The following is a 15,624-nucleotide window of genomic DNA, read 5'->3' on the forward strand; positions in this document are numbered from 1 at the left end:
ATGGGCCAGTGCAGGAAAATGAAAGGAAACAGGGGAATGAAAAGTAAGAATAGAGGAGAAAAATAGCAGAAGAAGTCCGTTATTGAACTCAGAGGAACAATATTGCAACATCTGCTCATTCCAATTACAGCAGACATTCATAAACAGTATTTGGCTCCTTTCATATTTCACACCAAAGGTTTGTCTCAAATCAATACGTTCAGAAGGGACTGCGATGGTGACCATTATGTCGAGATGTGTTTGAAAAGAAATCAGATAGCATCAAGCACATCTACGTTCCCTTAGTTGCGGTTTCTTTTTTTTCTCTCTCTCTCAAGCTTTATCACTCTTGCAGACAGCTGCAGATAAATCAACAAATCTGCAATCGAGCCCCGTGTCTGTCATTGTCATTTAACACCGCGACTCAACACATGCTAAAGTGATGATGAAACACCATTAAACTATCCCTCCCAAACTGATTCATGATAAATCGGCTCTTTCAGCTCGGTTCTGCTGAGATTCTCTTGTTCCGTTTTCAAACACTTCAAAATCTACCTCTGATAACGTCCGGCGCAGTATGCTTTTTTTTCAAACCATAACTAATGATTGATTGGGACAAAGACTAGAGCACAGAAGGAGTGATTAGAAAATACTTCATTCATATTAGGTGGCTTTCACTGTGCTCAGCCTGAGGCCTTTCCAGCCTATTTCCTGCAGATATAAAGCTTCTAAATGGAGCTTGAGAGGGTCATTGCTCATAGAGACAAAGTGCTATGGTATTGACCTCTTCAGGGAGTCCTGTAGTCCATATATCAAAGCCATTAGAGCGTGCCTGCTCAATACCTCAGAGATCTGCAGCACAGGGTGATCACCACGAGTCTGACACAACTTTACAGCTGACCTTTCTACCACTGCCGTAACGCTTTTATTCCACCTGAAAGAGTCCTTCTCCTGGCCTCAAATTCACCCTTGTCATTCTCACATGCATGCACACATGTGCACCGGTTTGTATGCACACACTCACCCAGAATCAGACCACCTGCTGACCCCTGACAGAAGACAAAATGGGCCATGCCTTCTGCACATTCATCGCGTGCACTGCGTCACCCACCCTGCAGACATTTTCATAGCCCAGATGATCTGTGAAGGCTGTCTCCATCAATCCGTCTTCTCTCAACACAGCAACACTAGATCTTTTAATAGGACTACATTTTGTTTTGCAGCATAGGGTACAGTAAGCACATACACACACAACTCTTGTGGTTCCCTGCAATCATGACGATGTTCATTTTGATTGGCAGGAGTTATTGCGTTGAATCAAAGCCTGCTATTATCTCAGCTGCCCTGTCAGAAAGGGATTGACTAGTGTCACCTTCTCTCTGGTACAGCAAGGAGTGAGTGTACGTTACCCTGTGAGCTCTGAGCTTGCCGCAGGCACTGACTGCTGTCTGCTACTACAGAGGCTCTCCGTCCCGTTTTATGTCTGTCATACCCTTACACGCAAGAATGAAGGCTTAAACGTGCGCGTACGGCCGTATCCTCCTTTTCCACTGTGATGTGTACACACGCGCTGATGTGCACATACATGCAAATTGGTGCATATGCAAGCACGGCTGCACACTCGATCTAGTGATTACTGTACTTAGTCTATGCAATCTGTAAATTAATGTATGCACACTTTAAACACAGTCTGGCCTCTTCAAGGACACACCCCTTGTTTCGTTAATCCCTTTCCTATCTTTTCTCCATCTTTCTCCTTCCTCCAATCCACTTTTACCATCCATCTCCCCTCTGCTAGGCCACCTGTGCTCTCTCCTCCTCTTCCTTCATTCTAATCGCTGCTCTTTCTCCCCTACCTTTGCATGCTTTCCACCCTTTAACTTGCCGTTAAGGCTCCTGCATTTAGAGAAGTAAGCCTGCTGGCAGGGGTTATTCTGACTAATTCTAGCCCACAGTGGGGTGCCCATTAGGGGGTTTGATTCTTGGTTTTGATGTGAAAACCTGGAGGTTGTTTCCTAGAGCCAAGCTCATTTCAAACAAGACACCCATGCATTCTGTAGAACGAGTCAGCATGTGCCACCTGAGCACACCGCATGCCCAGATTTGGAATTGAGAAATAACCACCTTGGAGCTGAGGAAACACCATATCCTCGATACGAGCCACTATTCACAGAAAGGAGGCCTAGAAAAGTACAAGGATGTTAGAAAAATTACCATAATATTCAAGTAAATTTTTAATACTGAAATGTTCGAAACCTTCAGTATACGTTTTGCATAATGTCGCTCATCAGTTTTTAATGTGTCACTGTACAGCAGGGTGTAGAACATTAATGATTTGCTAACTAGTCTTATTATAAATTTTACCTACATGCCAACCGAGAGAAGAGAGTGGAAGTTATGTCACTGTCCTGATGTCCAGTAGGGAGATTTTGATAAAATTTTATGGAGAGCTGGTTCTTGGCTGAAGGAACAGTTCATTAAATTTGGGTAGTGATCTGGATGATCTGTCGTTTTCTCTGTAAGTTTTACTTGTGTCTCTTCATTTAACTTCTGCTGGAGAAAGATCTGACAAAAAAACAAAAAAACAAAAAACATTTTGACTGGCTGAATGAGCTCTGGCAATTAAAAAAAAAAAATGGTACTTCTGACTAAATTTTATTTGTTTGTTTGTAATTTGTTATACCTCAATTTTTTTTTTCTATAACCGCTTAATCAAATTAACAGTTACAAGAGAACTGGAGTCTATCGCAGCAGTCATTGGGATAAGAGTACACCCTGAATAAGACACCACATATACACAGAAAAAATGGTAAATGGACTGCATTTATATAGCACTTTTCCATCTGCATCAGATGCTCAAAGTGCTTTACAATTATGCCTCACATTCACCTATTCACGCTCACACTTACACACCGATGTCAGGGTGCCGCCATGCAAGGTATTCACTACACACCGGGAGCAACTTGGGGATTAAGAACCTTGCTGAAGGGCCCTTAGTGATTTTCTGGACAGGCTGGGTTTTGAACTGAGGATCCTCTGGCCTCAAGCCCAGCACTTAACGACTAGACCATTACCTCCCCACAAACTCACCTACAGTCAAATTAAACTGTCCAAATGACCTAATAGGCATGTCTTTTGAAGTGGGAGGAAGCAGGAGCACCCAAAGGGAATTCACCTGAACACGGGGAGAACATCCAAACTCCACACAGAAAAAAAAAAAAAACAAGGCAGAAAGCAATCCCAGGACTGTTTTTGTTGTGAGGCAACAGTGCTAACCACTAAGCCACTGTGCCACCCTATTTATATTTAATTTAATGACAACTAAATCCAATACAACACAAAGGACCATGAATTCCCATTGTTAAAGAACCAAGAATGGGAAATAAAATCATCATGTAATCTGCTAAAGGCGGGCTTACACTGTGCAAGTTTTGGCCCTTTTTCAGCCGATTCTTCACTTGTGCGAGAATGTTTTGGATCGTGCCGAGTTTCAGCTTAATCGTGCGTCCTGCGTCGTGCAGTCTACATGGAGTAACGAGCTGCGTTTAACATCTCACGACCACCTCCCGATCGGGAATCATATGGTCGGTGAAAATCAAACCTGTTTGATATTTTGGTCGGCCGTCGTGACTCGTGAGGGTTCCACGCCATTGAAGCAGCGCTACAAGCGTCTATGCACTGATTACTTTGCGCACTGTCCATGAGCAAACACCGGAGAGAGCAAACAGTGATCTCATGTAAAGTTTTGTGTTTTTTTTTTTATTGCAAAAAAATCGCAATAACCTAATATCATATTAAAGTACATGCCTATCAGCGCGCACAGTGAGTGGAATCAGGTGGGGGAGACTGAACGTATATGCGCACACACACAGCAGACAACAACAGGATTTACGACAGATGAGGGAGTAAGTTGCTACACTTTGCACAGCTGTAAGACTCCGTATGAAATATAGTTTATTTATACAACAGTGTAAGTACCAACACCTGTTATGAATGTTTATGTTTTCTTTTTTTACTGTCCTCTGGTGAATCATGTTGCTGTCTGCGCGCGCGTGCACATATACATTCAGTCTCCCCACCTGATTTCACTCACTGTGCGCGGTGATATGCATGAAAAAATATATTTTTTTAAAGAAAAATAAGCTTCCGACATGTGGTTTTTGAACATACAATGTGAGCAGTCAGATCGCATCAGAGCATCAGGCCGTACAGTGTGAGAACCAGGCCTGGCACCAGGAAAAAAATATTAAGGGGGCCATGAGTTTATCACAGAAAAAAAAGTGTCCAAAAAAAAGTGCGCACCGGAGGGTACGTGCCTCTGAGCGTGCGTAATGAATTGGGTGCACTCCTGGAAAGCTCGTGTATTTAGGCTACACCGTTGTAAGAGACTGACTAAGAGTAAAGAGTGATGACAGTATTTTTTAAATTATTATTTGAACGTATAGACCCTCGGTCAAGTGATCTCCTGCATACCACAAAACCAAACCAACTGATCTGAGAAACGACATGAGACAGTAGATTAACTCCACATACAGCCCTCCATCACAAGCGCAAACACAGCGCAATTGGTCATGACAGTCACACAACGGGTCAAAGATAAACCTTTCATGTAGATATACAGTGGTCCCTCGTTTATCGCGGGAGTTACGTTCTAAAAATAGCCCGCAATAGGCGAAATCCGCGAAGTAGTCAGCGTTATTTTTTTACAATTATTATAGACATTTTAAGGCTGTAAAACCCCTCACTACACAATTTATACACTTTTCTCAGACAGGCATTAACATTTTCTCACTTTTCTCTTGTGTGTAAACACTCTCAAAGTTCAAACCTTAGTAGAAAAATAAGACCAACCTGTTTTCAGGCCCAAACATTTGTTTGAGAAATAAAAATAGAACGTTTCCCTATAAATAATTATGATGGCTTTTAGAACTAACAAATTTAATTTTACCGATCAACCTACGGGGTTGGACACGTAAGAAATTATTAATAGTGACTGACCAGTATTTCACAGTTCCTCTGATCGCGCCTATTTGTCCTGGCGCCACATCACTGTCGCGCCTTTTTCCACTCACACCTCGCTGCAGGTGTCTTTTTCCAAGTGAAGAACACAGTTATGGGTAGTTGTTGGCGCTCTTTTTTCTTCTGGGCGAGAAGATTCTTATAAACAGACACGCAGAACACAATGCGCGTACTCTCCCTTCACGGTGCCACAACAGGTGTCCCGTCATCTCAACAGAACACCAGCATGCTTGATGAGGATGCAGAGCACAATGCGCTGTAAAAAAAAAAAAAAAAAGCATGCAAAATTGGACTAAAAAAAAATCAGCGAAACTGCAAGGCGCTATATTTTCCAGTATTTCTTTTTCTTTCTTTTTTATTTTTATTTTTGATAACTCTCATATCCGAGGGGGCGAGGTTGATGACGCCCCCTCGTGGCGCCGGGTCCGGTGAGAACATGAATCGTGTGCTCTGAACTTTTAACCCCTGGGGTTTTGTCGCACAGTTTGAGCTGGAGCCAAGTACAACGATTGAAAATATCGTACAGTGTCTGCCCAGCCTAAGTCACCACTAGATGACACTAAATCCTAAATACTGTAGCTTTAACTAAAAGGTCACAGTTTGTGACTACAGGATTTTGACACACTCTTCACTGGCTGTGGTTCAGATGCCTCTTATAATGCATAACCAAAACAAAAAAAGGCATTTGCCAACTTTGTTGGTTGCCTGTAACAGCCTGCACACTGTAGACTTTCCAGAGCAGCTGTCCTCTACAGCACAGCCAGAGACGACCCTTTAAAGTTTTGCGAATGCAGTGGCTGCTGGGAATTTCAATGATCAAGGCACATAAACAAATGGTGGCAACATATGAAACAGCTTGCAAGTGGAAACGAGAGACTTCAACAGTCGATCAGGGTTTGGCTGTTTGAGGTGGAGTTGATGAGCTGAGAACCCTTGTTTATGGGCCACAGGTTTTCAATGTACTGTAGCAACAAAAGTATCAGCTAAGGAGGGAGCTCAAACAACAGCACAGCAATACTGAAACTTTCTGTCAATGGAAAGGCATTAAAATGTATTTCTCTATGAGTACCTATGAGTCGAGTACATATTTTCTTACTTATTACTTATTTTCATACTTTTTGAATGAGAGCAGTAGATTTTGACATTTTGATATGCTAGTATTTGTGAAAATTTAATGGGCAGACTTTCCTGCCAATATCATAAAATACAACTGGCCATACAGCAAAGATAATTAGTGAGATTTGTGCCGACTATCCACGTACACCATTATATTATTCTTACTGGGTAACCACATTAATATCGAATAAACACCGTAAAAGACTGTTTACTTACTTTTTGTGCACCTGAAAGTCAGAAAGTCCTGAAGCTGTCATGAATTAACGACATGTATTTCCTCACACATTGGTAGTTGAAATAAATACTTGGAGAGTGATTTAGCAGGTGTAATAATGAAAAATGTGGAGCACATCACAGGGCACTGAAACAGCAGTTTATGTGGCTTGAACAACAGTTTTGAAAGCCAAGAGAAAACTCGCATCTACTGGGGTTTGTACTCAGAATCAGTTTCACAGTTGACAACATAGTCATTGAACACCAACAAATTACCAGCTCCCAACACAAACAAACAAAACGTTTTATCTACTGTGGACAGATTCTCCAAAAAGTATCTTCCTGTTTGTATTTCTTAATGACTGACATAAATGAAGTTCAAGACGTATTTATTGACTTGGAAATGTTTGTGTATTTATCTTTTGACTTGTGTACAAAAAACTGGCTGTAAAAGTGATAATTTGTAAATATTTAGGTTGTCCAACACTCACAGAAATATTTAACCCTAACTTTTAAGATGTATGTAATTTTATTACATGACAAATTTCCATTTACGTTTTTTTGGATAATTTTAATACAACCCTACCAAATAAACCTTACATGATGCATATTCATTACTGTAATAAATCCTATTTATTTGAAATGCATAATCCTCAGCTTTATGTATTTAGTATTAATAAAATATAATTACTCTAAATCAATAATAATGACAGTATTTATTTAAAATACATAAAGTATATTGTTTGAATTGCATAATAATGATGTTACCTATACAAGATAAATGGCATAGGTAACATCATTATTATGCATTTCAAACAATATACTTTATGTATTTTAAATGAATAGTCATTATTATTTATTTAGAGTAATTATATTTTATTAATACTAAATACATAAATCTGAGGATTATGCATTTCAAATAAATAGGATTTATTACAGTAATGAATATGCATGATGTAAGGTTTATTTGGTAGGTTTGTATTAAAATTACCTAAAAAAGTAAATGGGAATTTGTCATGTAATAAAATTACATAAATCTTAAAAGTTAGGGTTAAATATTTCTGTGAGTAAAGTACTTCAAAATGGAGGACCTATGTAGATAAATAATTACAATTCCAAAATGGTTAATGGATAATTGATGAATTTGTTGACTTGAAGCTAAAAGTCTTCTGTACAAACATGTTTTAAATGTTTCACTTCAACTCCACTGTGGGGGTGTACAGAGGTATAATGAAAAAAAAATGTGTCACTGGCAAAATGGACCTGTCAGCAAATGAGACGTTACATGTTTCATCTGCTTGCAGACATGAAATGTTTATACAGTGATTTGTTGACAAGTCATGCAGTGAACCCAGTCATTCTTCCGACATTAAAAACTGTTCCACTAGGTGTGCCACGTGCCTTTTCTCCCCATAGCGGGAGCCCCAGTAACACGGTAGCATGTTTCTCACCTGCACGAGGTCAGGGTTCGGGGGACTTTCCTCCTACAGGCACACAGCTGAACACACCGGTGGGTTCTTGTGGTCCTCTGGTGACTGCCTGCTCATGTTTAGCGTCACATTTTATGCAGCGGACAATGTTCCCTGCTTGTTCAATGCAGCCCCCAAACACCGCTCAAGCTTTGGCTACAAATAACCCGTACTAACGAGTATCTGTGATTAAAACAAAACGAAAAAAGAAATCCAGCAAAATCCAACAACACAATGAATTTTAAGATAAATCCTGCTATAATTTATTTGTTAACATTTAGTCTCCTTCTTTATTACTGAATGGTGAGCAGTAATATACATAAAGGTGTAGTACCGCCCAGGCCCAGCCCAGCCTATCGGGAGTATAGTCAATTGCTAAGGACGGGGTCAATCCGGGGGGTCGCCACAAATGATTTATACTAAAACTAGTTAGTACTATTTAGTATAAAATAAATATAAGCCCATATTGATTTAACTGCATAGCAAAGCCTATTAAGTAATAATGGTGATAATAGTTCCCTCGTCGTCCCCTCCCCTCCCCCAAAGTGTCTGATAAGTACTTCTTAAAAAAAAATGGCCCAAACTGTCTGATGGGTTGTGAATAATTACGTGAATAACAAGTCAACAGTCAAAACAACCCAAACTGTCTGGTGCCCAGGAGAGCATAAAAGAAAAGAAGAGGAGGAAAAATGGGACCAAGACAGGGGCACCCTCCTACTCAGCCCAGGCTCCCCGGGGGATGCCTAGGGTTTCCTTACTGGAGGCCTTATGCCACAGTGTCTCTGACACTCCAGTGCAGATTAGTCATTGCAGCTGAGTTATTCACCTGCCCCCTCAATGACATTTGTTATTTTTGTTTATGGTGAATTCTGGGGGGACATATGTGGTGGATTCAACATGTAATAGACATTGTGGGCATAATTCATGGGTTGTCATTTGTGGTTCGAGTGCTCTGTGTTGTGCATTTCAGGATGCGCTAATGTGCATGCGGTTCAGAGCTACAGAGACGTGGCCTCTCTGATGTTTTCGCACTGGGACTGCTGTGTTTTTGACTGCCCACGGTGCTGAGCTGGATTTGAAGTCAATGAGTTTTCGAACCTGTGAGACAAAATAAATGACACGCCATTACGTTGTTGAGGTGGGAATTTCTTTCACCAAAACATCAAATCTATGCTCGCATCTCAGATGTACCTTCTGGCAAATTGTAGCTGAACTTTCAGGTCTTCTTTTTAAGAAAATCCTCCTCTATAGTACTTCATCATGAAGCTGTTTCGCTGGTGATCCAAAATGCAAAACATGCACAATGCACAATTTCTCCAGTCACAGCCTATAAGCCTATAACTTCGTCTGGGTTGTCTTGGTGGCTTTCCTCACTCTTCTCCTTCTTGCACAGTCACAATCACAGTTTTTGAGAACTGCCCACTCCACACAGATTTACCATAGAGTGCCATACTGTTTGTATTTCTTCATAATTTAGGTAAATAAAGATCAAGACATATTCAGAAATGTTCATGGATCCATCATCTAACCTGTCTGAAGAAATCTGTCAATAAAACTAATTATTTACAGGTATTACACAAAAGTGATCCATTACTTGGCTTTTATATTTGTAACTTATTTATATCAACTTGTAGAGATTTGAACAAATTAAAATGTGTGAAATAAAAAGTGTTCCAGTATTTTTGGGGGGCACTGTATACAGTCTATAGCCGTAACAACAGTAATTACTTTTACTTGCTGTTCTCAAAGGCTGAATAAATCATGACTCCATATATTTAAAATGAAAAATAACTCAGCTTCCATGAATGTATCCATTAATTTCACACATTGTGAGGTGAAGTTAATGTAGCATAGCCCTAACAAAAGGCCTAGTGATTGACAGCATCTCCATACTTTTAGCAACAACTTTCAGATCTGTAAATTAATTGGCTTCAGAGGATAAGTACAGTTGAATATACTGTATTAAGGACTACTTTGTTTTAATAATACTGCTTTCATGATAAACCAAATAAAAGCAACTTGAAGTATCAGTAAAGACAGCTGAAAAATCCAATCGCTATGTTTGCACATTTAATAGAATCAAAATATACTCAACAAAAATATAAACGCAACACTTTTTGTTTTGCTCCCATTTTGTATGAGATGAACTCAAAGATCTAAAACTTTTTCCACATACACAATATCACCATTTCCCTCAAATATTGTTCACAAACCAGTCGAAATCTGTGATAGTGAGCACTTCTCCTTTGCTGAGATAATCCATCCCACCTCACAGGTGTGCCATACTAAGATGCTGATTAGACACCATGATTAGGGCACAGGTGTGCCTTAGACTGCCCACAATAAAGGGCCACTCTGAAAGGTGCAGTTTTGTTTTATTGGGGGGGATACCAGTCAGTATCTGGTGTGACCACCATTTGCCTCATGCAGTGCAACACATCTCCTTCGTTGGAGAACAGCTCTCCAACGTGCCAAATGCCATCGAATGTGAGCATTTGCCCACTCAAGTCGGTTACGACGACGAACTGGAGTCAGGTCGAGTCCCCGATGAGGACGACGAGCATGCAGATGAGCTTCCCTGAGACGGTTTCTGACAGTTTGTGCAGAATTTCTTTGGTTATGCAAACCGATTGTTTCAGCAGCTGTCCGAGTGGCTGGTCTCAGACGATCTTGGAGGTGAACATGCTGGATGTGGAGGTCCTGGGCTGGTGTGGGTACACGTGGTCTGCGGTTGTGAGGCTGGTTGGATGTACTGCCAAATTCTCTGAAACGCCTTTGGAGACGGCTTATGGTAGAGAAATGAACATTCAATACAAGAGCAACAGCTCTGGTTGACATTCCTGCTGTCAGCATGCCAATTGCACGCTCCCTCAAATCTTGCAACATCTGTGGCATTGTGCTGTGTGATAAAACTGCACCTTTCAGAGTGGCCTTTTATTGTGGGCAGTCTAAGGCACACCTGTGCACTAATCATGGTGTCTAATCAGCATCTTGGTATGGCACACCTGTGAGGTGGGATGGATTATCTCAGCAAAGGAGAAGTGCTCACTATCACAGATTTCGACTGGTTTGTGAACAATATTTGAGGGAAATGGTGATATTGTGTATGTGGAAAAAGTTTTAGATCTTTGAGTTCATCTCATACAAAATGGGAGCAAAACCAAAAGTGTTGCGTTTATATTTTTGTTGAGTGCTTTATGCAGTAACAGTAAGTGCAGTTTCATTTTTTTTTAAGTAATTCCAATCTATAATTTATTACAAAGTAATGTACTCTTCACTGCTCGATTTCAAATTAATACAATGTGACAACGAGTGAACCACGTCACATCACAGTGCTTTAAATCTTCCATTCCTTCTTTTTTCTCTCCTTTGTTCCCTCTTATTACACCCACAATGGATAGATAGATAGATAGATAGATAGATAGATAGATAGATAGATAGATAGATAGATAGATAGATAGATAGATAGATAGATAGATAGATAGATAGATAGATAGATAGATAGATAGATAGATAGATAGATAGATAGATAGATAGATAGATAGATACATAGATATAAGGACAAATAGATAGATAGATAGATAGATAGATAGATAGATAGATAGATAGATAGATAGATAGATAGATAGATAGATAGATAGATAGATAGATAGATAGATAGATAGATAGACAGATAGACAGATACATAGATATAAGGACAAATAGATAGATAGATAGATAGATAGATAGATAGATAGATAGATAGATAGATAGATAGATAGATAGAAGGACAGATCGATAGGACAAATAGACAGAAGGACAAATAGACAGAAGGACAAATAGACATAGATAGATAGATAGATAGATAGATAGATAGATAGATAGATAGATAGATAGATAGATAGATAGATAGATAGATAGATAGATAGATAGATAGATAGATAGATAGATAGATAGATAGACAGATAGACAGAAGGACAGATCGATAGGACAAATAGACAGAAGGACAAATAGACATAGATAGATAGATAGATAGATAGATAGATAGATAGATAGATAGATAGATAGATAGATAGATAGATAGATAGATAGATAGATAGATAGATAGATAGATAGATAGATAGATAGAAGGACAAATAGATAGATAGATAGATATAGATAGATAGATAGATAGATAGATAGATAGATAGATAGATAGATAGATAGATAGATAGATAGATAGATAGATAGATAGATAGATAGATAGATAGATAGATAGATAGATAGATAGATAGATAGATAGATAGATTCAGATATTTGTCATTTAAAATTGTGTGATTCAGCCTTACTCTCTTACAGTATTTGACTCGGACCTGCAGTGGCTCCAGTTACCATTGCGCCCACTAATTACTGTCTAGAATTCACAGAGATCAGAGGACCAAATTCAAGCGAGTCATGTAATGCAAGCTGTATTGGAGTTTATTAATGTCATTACTGACTTTGCTTTGTTATGGCCGCATGATTAAAACTGGATCACAACTTCGTCAATGAGCTTGGCCCAGAAAATGTGAAAGGCATTTCACCAGAGTGTGGGAGGCCTTTGTTATTCTGTCATTCCCCCTGCAAATTTTAGATATTTTCCACATTTTCAGGGATCCAGATTGTTGGAGTTATTCTGTAGATACACTGTTTCATTTTATCATGCATGTTTTGTGTTCTCTGCTCTGGTAGAACGTAGTTCTCTCTGCTCTGATAAAGTGTATTGTACTGATGTGATGGGTGAAGGTTACTTAAGATATGTGACATGACGTGTTTCTGCAAGTTGTGGTATCTCTGTGTGCACGCTAAGCTCTTTTTAGGACATGTGAAGATGACTCATGCAGGACGCAGCCGAAGCTGAGCAGTAAGATAAAGAATAGAGAATTGAATGTTCCAACCACAGTGTGATTGTGATACATCAGTCCTTTTGTCAGAAGAAGTGTGATTAATCGTTAGATGTCTTAAACACATCTTAACCGAGCCCAAGATTAAAAAGGTTCTGAACATCCTGAATGTATTGTGCAATCAGCAGTTCTGCGGCAACAGCTCACGCGCTATCACTCTTCCCCTCAGGAGCTGTACCGCCCATGTATGTAGGGAAGTCCTAAATAAAAAGAGCGGGAGCGCAGGCCAGACTTTAGTGTAGCTTTGGTGTACAGCCTGACTGTACTCCTCGCGAGGTTAAATTGGATTCTATCTCTCACTTGTTTTATTGCCTGGTTGTCTCTTCCTCTTATCAAAGGTACAGTATTCTAAACCCGACAAAGACTGGGGGGCTTGTCCGGGATCCCAACAGACCTGACGGATCCAGCGAGCGTGATCGACACCAGAGAAATCCTTGGCCAAGGTAACTCAGACCCTTTGACGGGACTGGCTCAATCCGTTGGCTGGGATCTGAAAGGTTGACGGGATCACCGAGAGGGAAAGAGACCGACGGAGTGTGAGTATAGAATTTGATTCTGATAAAATTGTTGTTGTGAATGGTGGCAGTAGGCTGCGTAAAATAGAAATGTTGAAATAGTGAAATAGTGACAGAAAGTCACGGTTAAACAGGGAAATAAGTGCACAGTGAAAAGGCAGTTAAACCTCGCAGGGATGGTGGAGTCCCCTAATGCAGGACATTAGTTAAATTCCACGGGAGGGCGAGCTCCCCTGACCTAAGAATACGCGTACGGTTATTAAAAGTGTTTCTATGTATTTGTGTAAATAAAATAACTGTGTGTGAGTGTAATAAAAGTGACTGAATGAGAGTGTGGAGTCACTTCGACTCCCCTCTATGAAAATCTCACAGGAAAGTAAGTAGTAAGTTTTGAGAAGAAGCAAAGGCAAGGCCTTCCCGTGCCCTCCGGGGTGGCGAAAGGGAACGCACTTCTCAGAATAGTTGATTACTACCCTGTGATTGTAACAACACCAGTGGATTAGGACCCTGTAGGGGCAAAACCATCACTGGTCTAAAACGTTCTGAAAACACAAAATGGGAAAATCTAACAGTAAAAATGAGAGACCTAAGTCCTGGGACGATCTAAAAACAAAAGATTGGATATACATGAATAAAATTGATCCAAATTCAACAAAACACTTAGATAAGTGGATAAAAGATCATGGATTTGATGGACGCCTGCAGAAAGAGTCATTAACTAAACTAAAGAACAGTATTGAGAAAAAGTGTGGAACAAGTGAGAAAAAGAAAGAAAAAGAGGGTCAAGGTGAAATTTTAGCATGGGAAAGAGAAGTTGAGAAACGAAAGAAGGGCCTTAGAGAAGCAAAGGAAAGACAGAAAGAAACAGTAAATGATAAGAAGGAGCAGGGGAACGTGATGTTTCACAGACAAGAAGATAATGAGACAGGGCCTGCGGCTCCAAAAGTAGAAATGGTAGTAAAATTGGATACTACAAAACACAGTCAGCCAGAAGCTGAAATAAAGGAGAATAAACTCTATCCAGATTTACCGCAGGGACAATCCCCATCATATGTAGACCCTACACAACACGTCATGAGAACACGATCCAAAACACTAAAAGATGAAGAAAATCAACCTGGACCATCAGCCCCACCGGCTGATCAGGAACCAGGTGGATCAGGAGTCTATCCAATGATTCATGTGGCAAATCCACATACGTCAGGACCAAGAACTATTCTTGTGTACCGAACTTGGACACAAGCAGACGTTAAGGCAGCTGTGGAAGGTGTAACTCCCCCACGAGAAGATGTAGCCCAGTACATTATTGACATAACCGCTTTGGTTAAATCCTACAATCTTAGAGGGGATGAAGTTCAACAAGTCATAATGGCAACTGTGACAAAGGATTGGGCTGATGTAAAAGGAGATTGGGATCCTGCAAAGGCAGACCACACTCCATTAGCCCATGATAGTCAGGAATTGGAAGATCGATTGGCCGCACTACTGCTGAGAATTAAGCAGAAATACCAGCAGAAGTCAAATTACACAGAAATAAATCGCACAAAACAGAAAGATGATGAACCATTCGAAGACTATTGACATCGAATGGAAAAAGTTTTTAAAGTGCACAGTGGTCTTCTACCACTGAAAAATGATAGCGTGTATGAACAACAATTGAAAAATGCACTCCATGCCAACTCCAGATCAGATATCCGAGCATGGGTAGACAAACACATGATAACGCTCCCAACAGCTGGGTTACAAGAGTATGTAGACCACGCCATACACGCAGAAAGAAATCTGAAAACAAAAAAGGCAGCCCCAAAAAGGAAACAGGTGACTACCTTCTATTCTGATGAGTCTGAATGGCAGGAAGGCCAAGTCTTTTTTCAAGGCAGAAAATTCGGACCACCTCGTGGGCGGGGCCGTTTTAGAGGCCCACCCCGAGGACGTTTTCAATCAAACCCACAGAGGCAATGGAAGCAGGGAGTAGTGTTGACCATTGCGATAATCCTCAACAGACAGCATGATCATATTTATTGAATCCAGAGGATGAGCAGAGGTTGGTGGAAGTTCCACCTACCCTCTGGTCCCAAGGACCCTCTGATGTAGGGCTAGTAAAAGGAGCCCTACCAGTGCAAATTAGACCAAAAACGGAATATCGCCCATGTGTCCGGCAGTACCCTTTGAGACCTGATGCGACGGAAGGGATCCGACCAGTAATACAAGATCTATTGAAGGCAGGAGTCTTGATCCCCTGCCCCGATTCACCATGTAACACACCTATCTTTCCGGTAAAAAAGGCTCCTCCCTCCGTAGGTTGGAGAATGGTGCAAGACCTACAAGCTGTCAACAATGATGTTGTTCAAAGAGCTCCTTGTGTCCCGGATCCGTACATGTTGTTAAATTCGTTGCGACCAGATGCTAAAG

The 15,624-nt window shown here is 40.4% G+C and overlaps 1 protein-coding gene across 1 annotated transcript in view; it reads right to left on the bottom strand.

Annotated features, from left to right (window-relative positions):
* Positions 1-15,624, bottom strand: part of tenm1 (teneurin transmembrane protein 1) — a 728,712-nt gene that overhangs the window by 630,378 nt on the left and 82,710 nt on the right.

Source organism: Thalassophryne amazonica, chromosome 11 (assembly GCF_902500255.1).
Source record: "Thalassophryne amazonica chromosome 11, fThaAma1.1, whole genome shotgun sequence".
In the NCBI taxonomy this organism is placed as follows: domain Eukaryota; kingdom Metazoa; phylum Chordata; class Actinopteri; order Batrachoidiformes; family Batrachoididae; genus Thalassophryne; species Thalassophryne amazonica.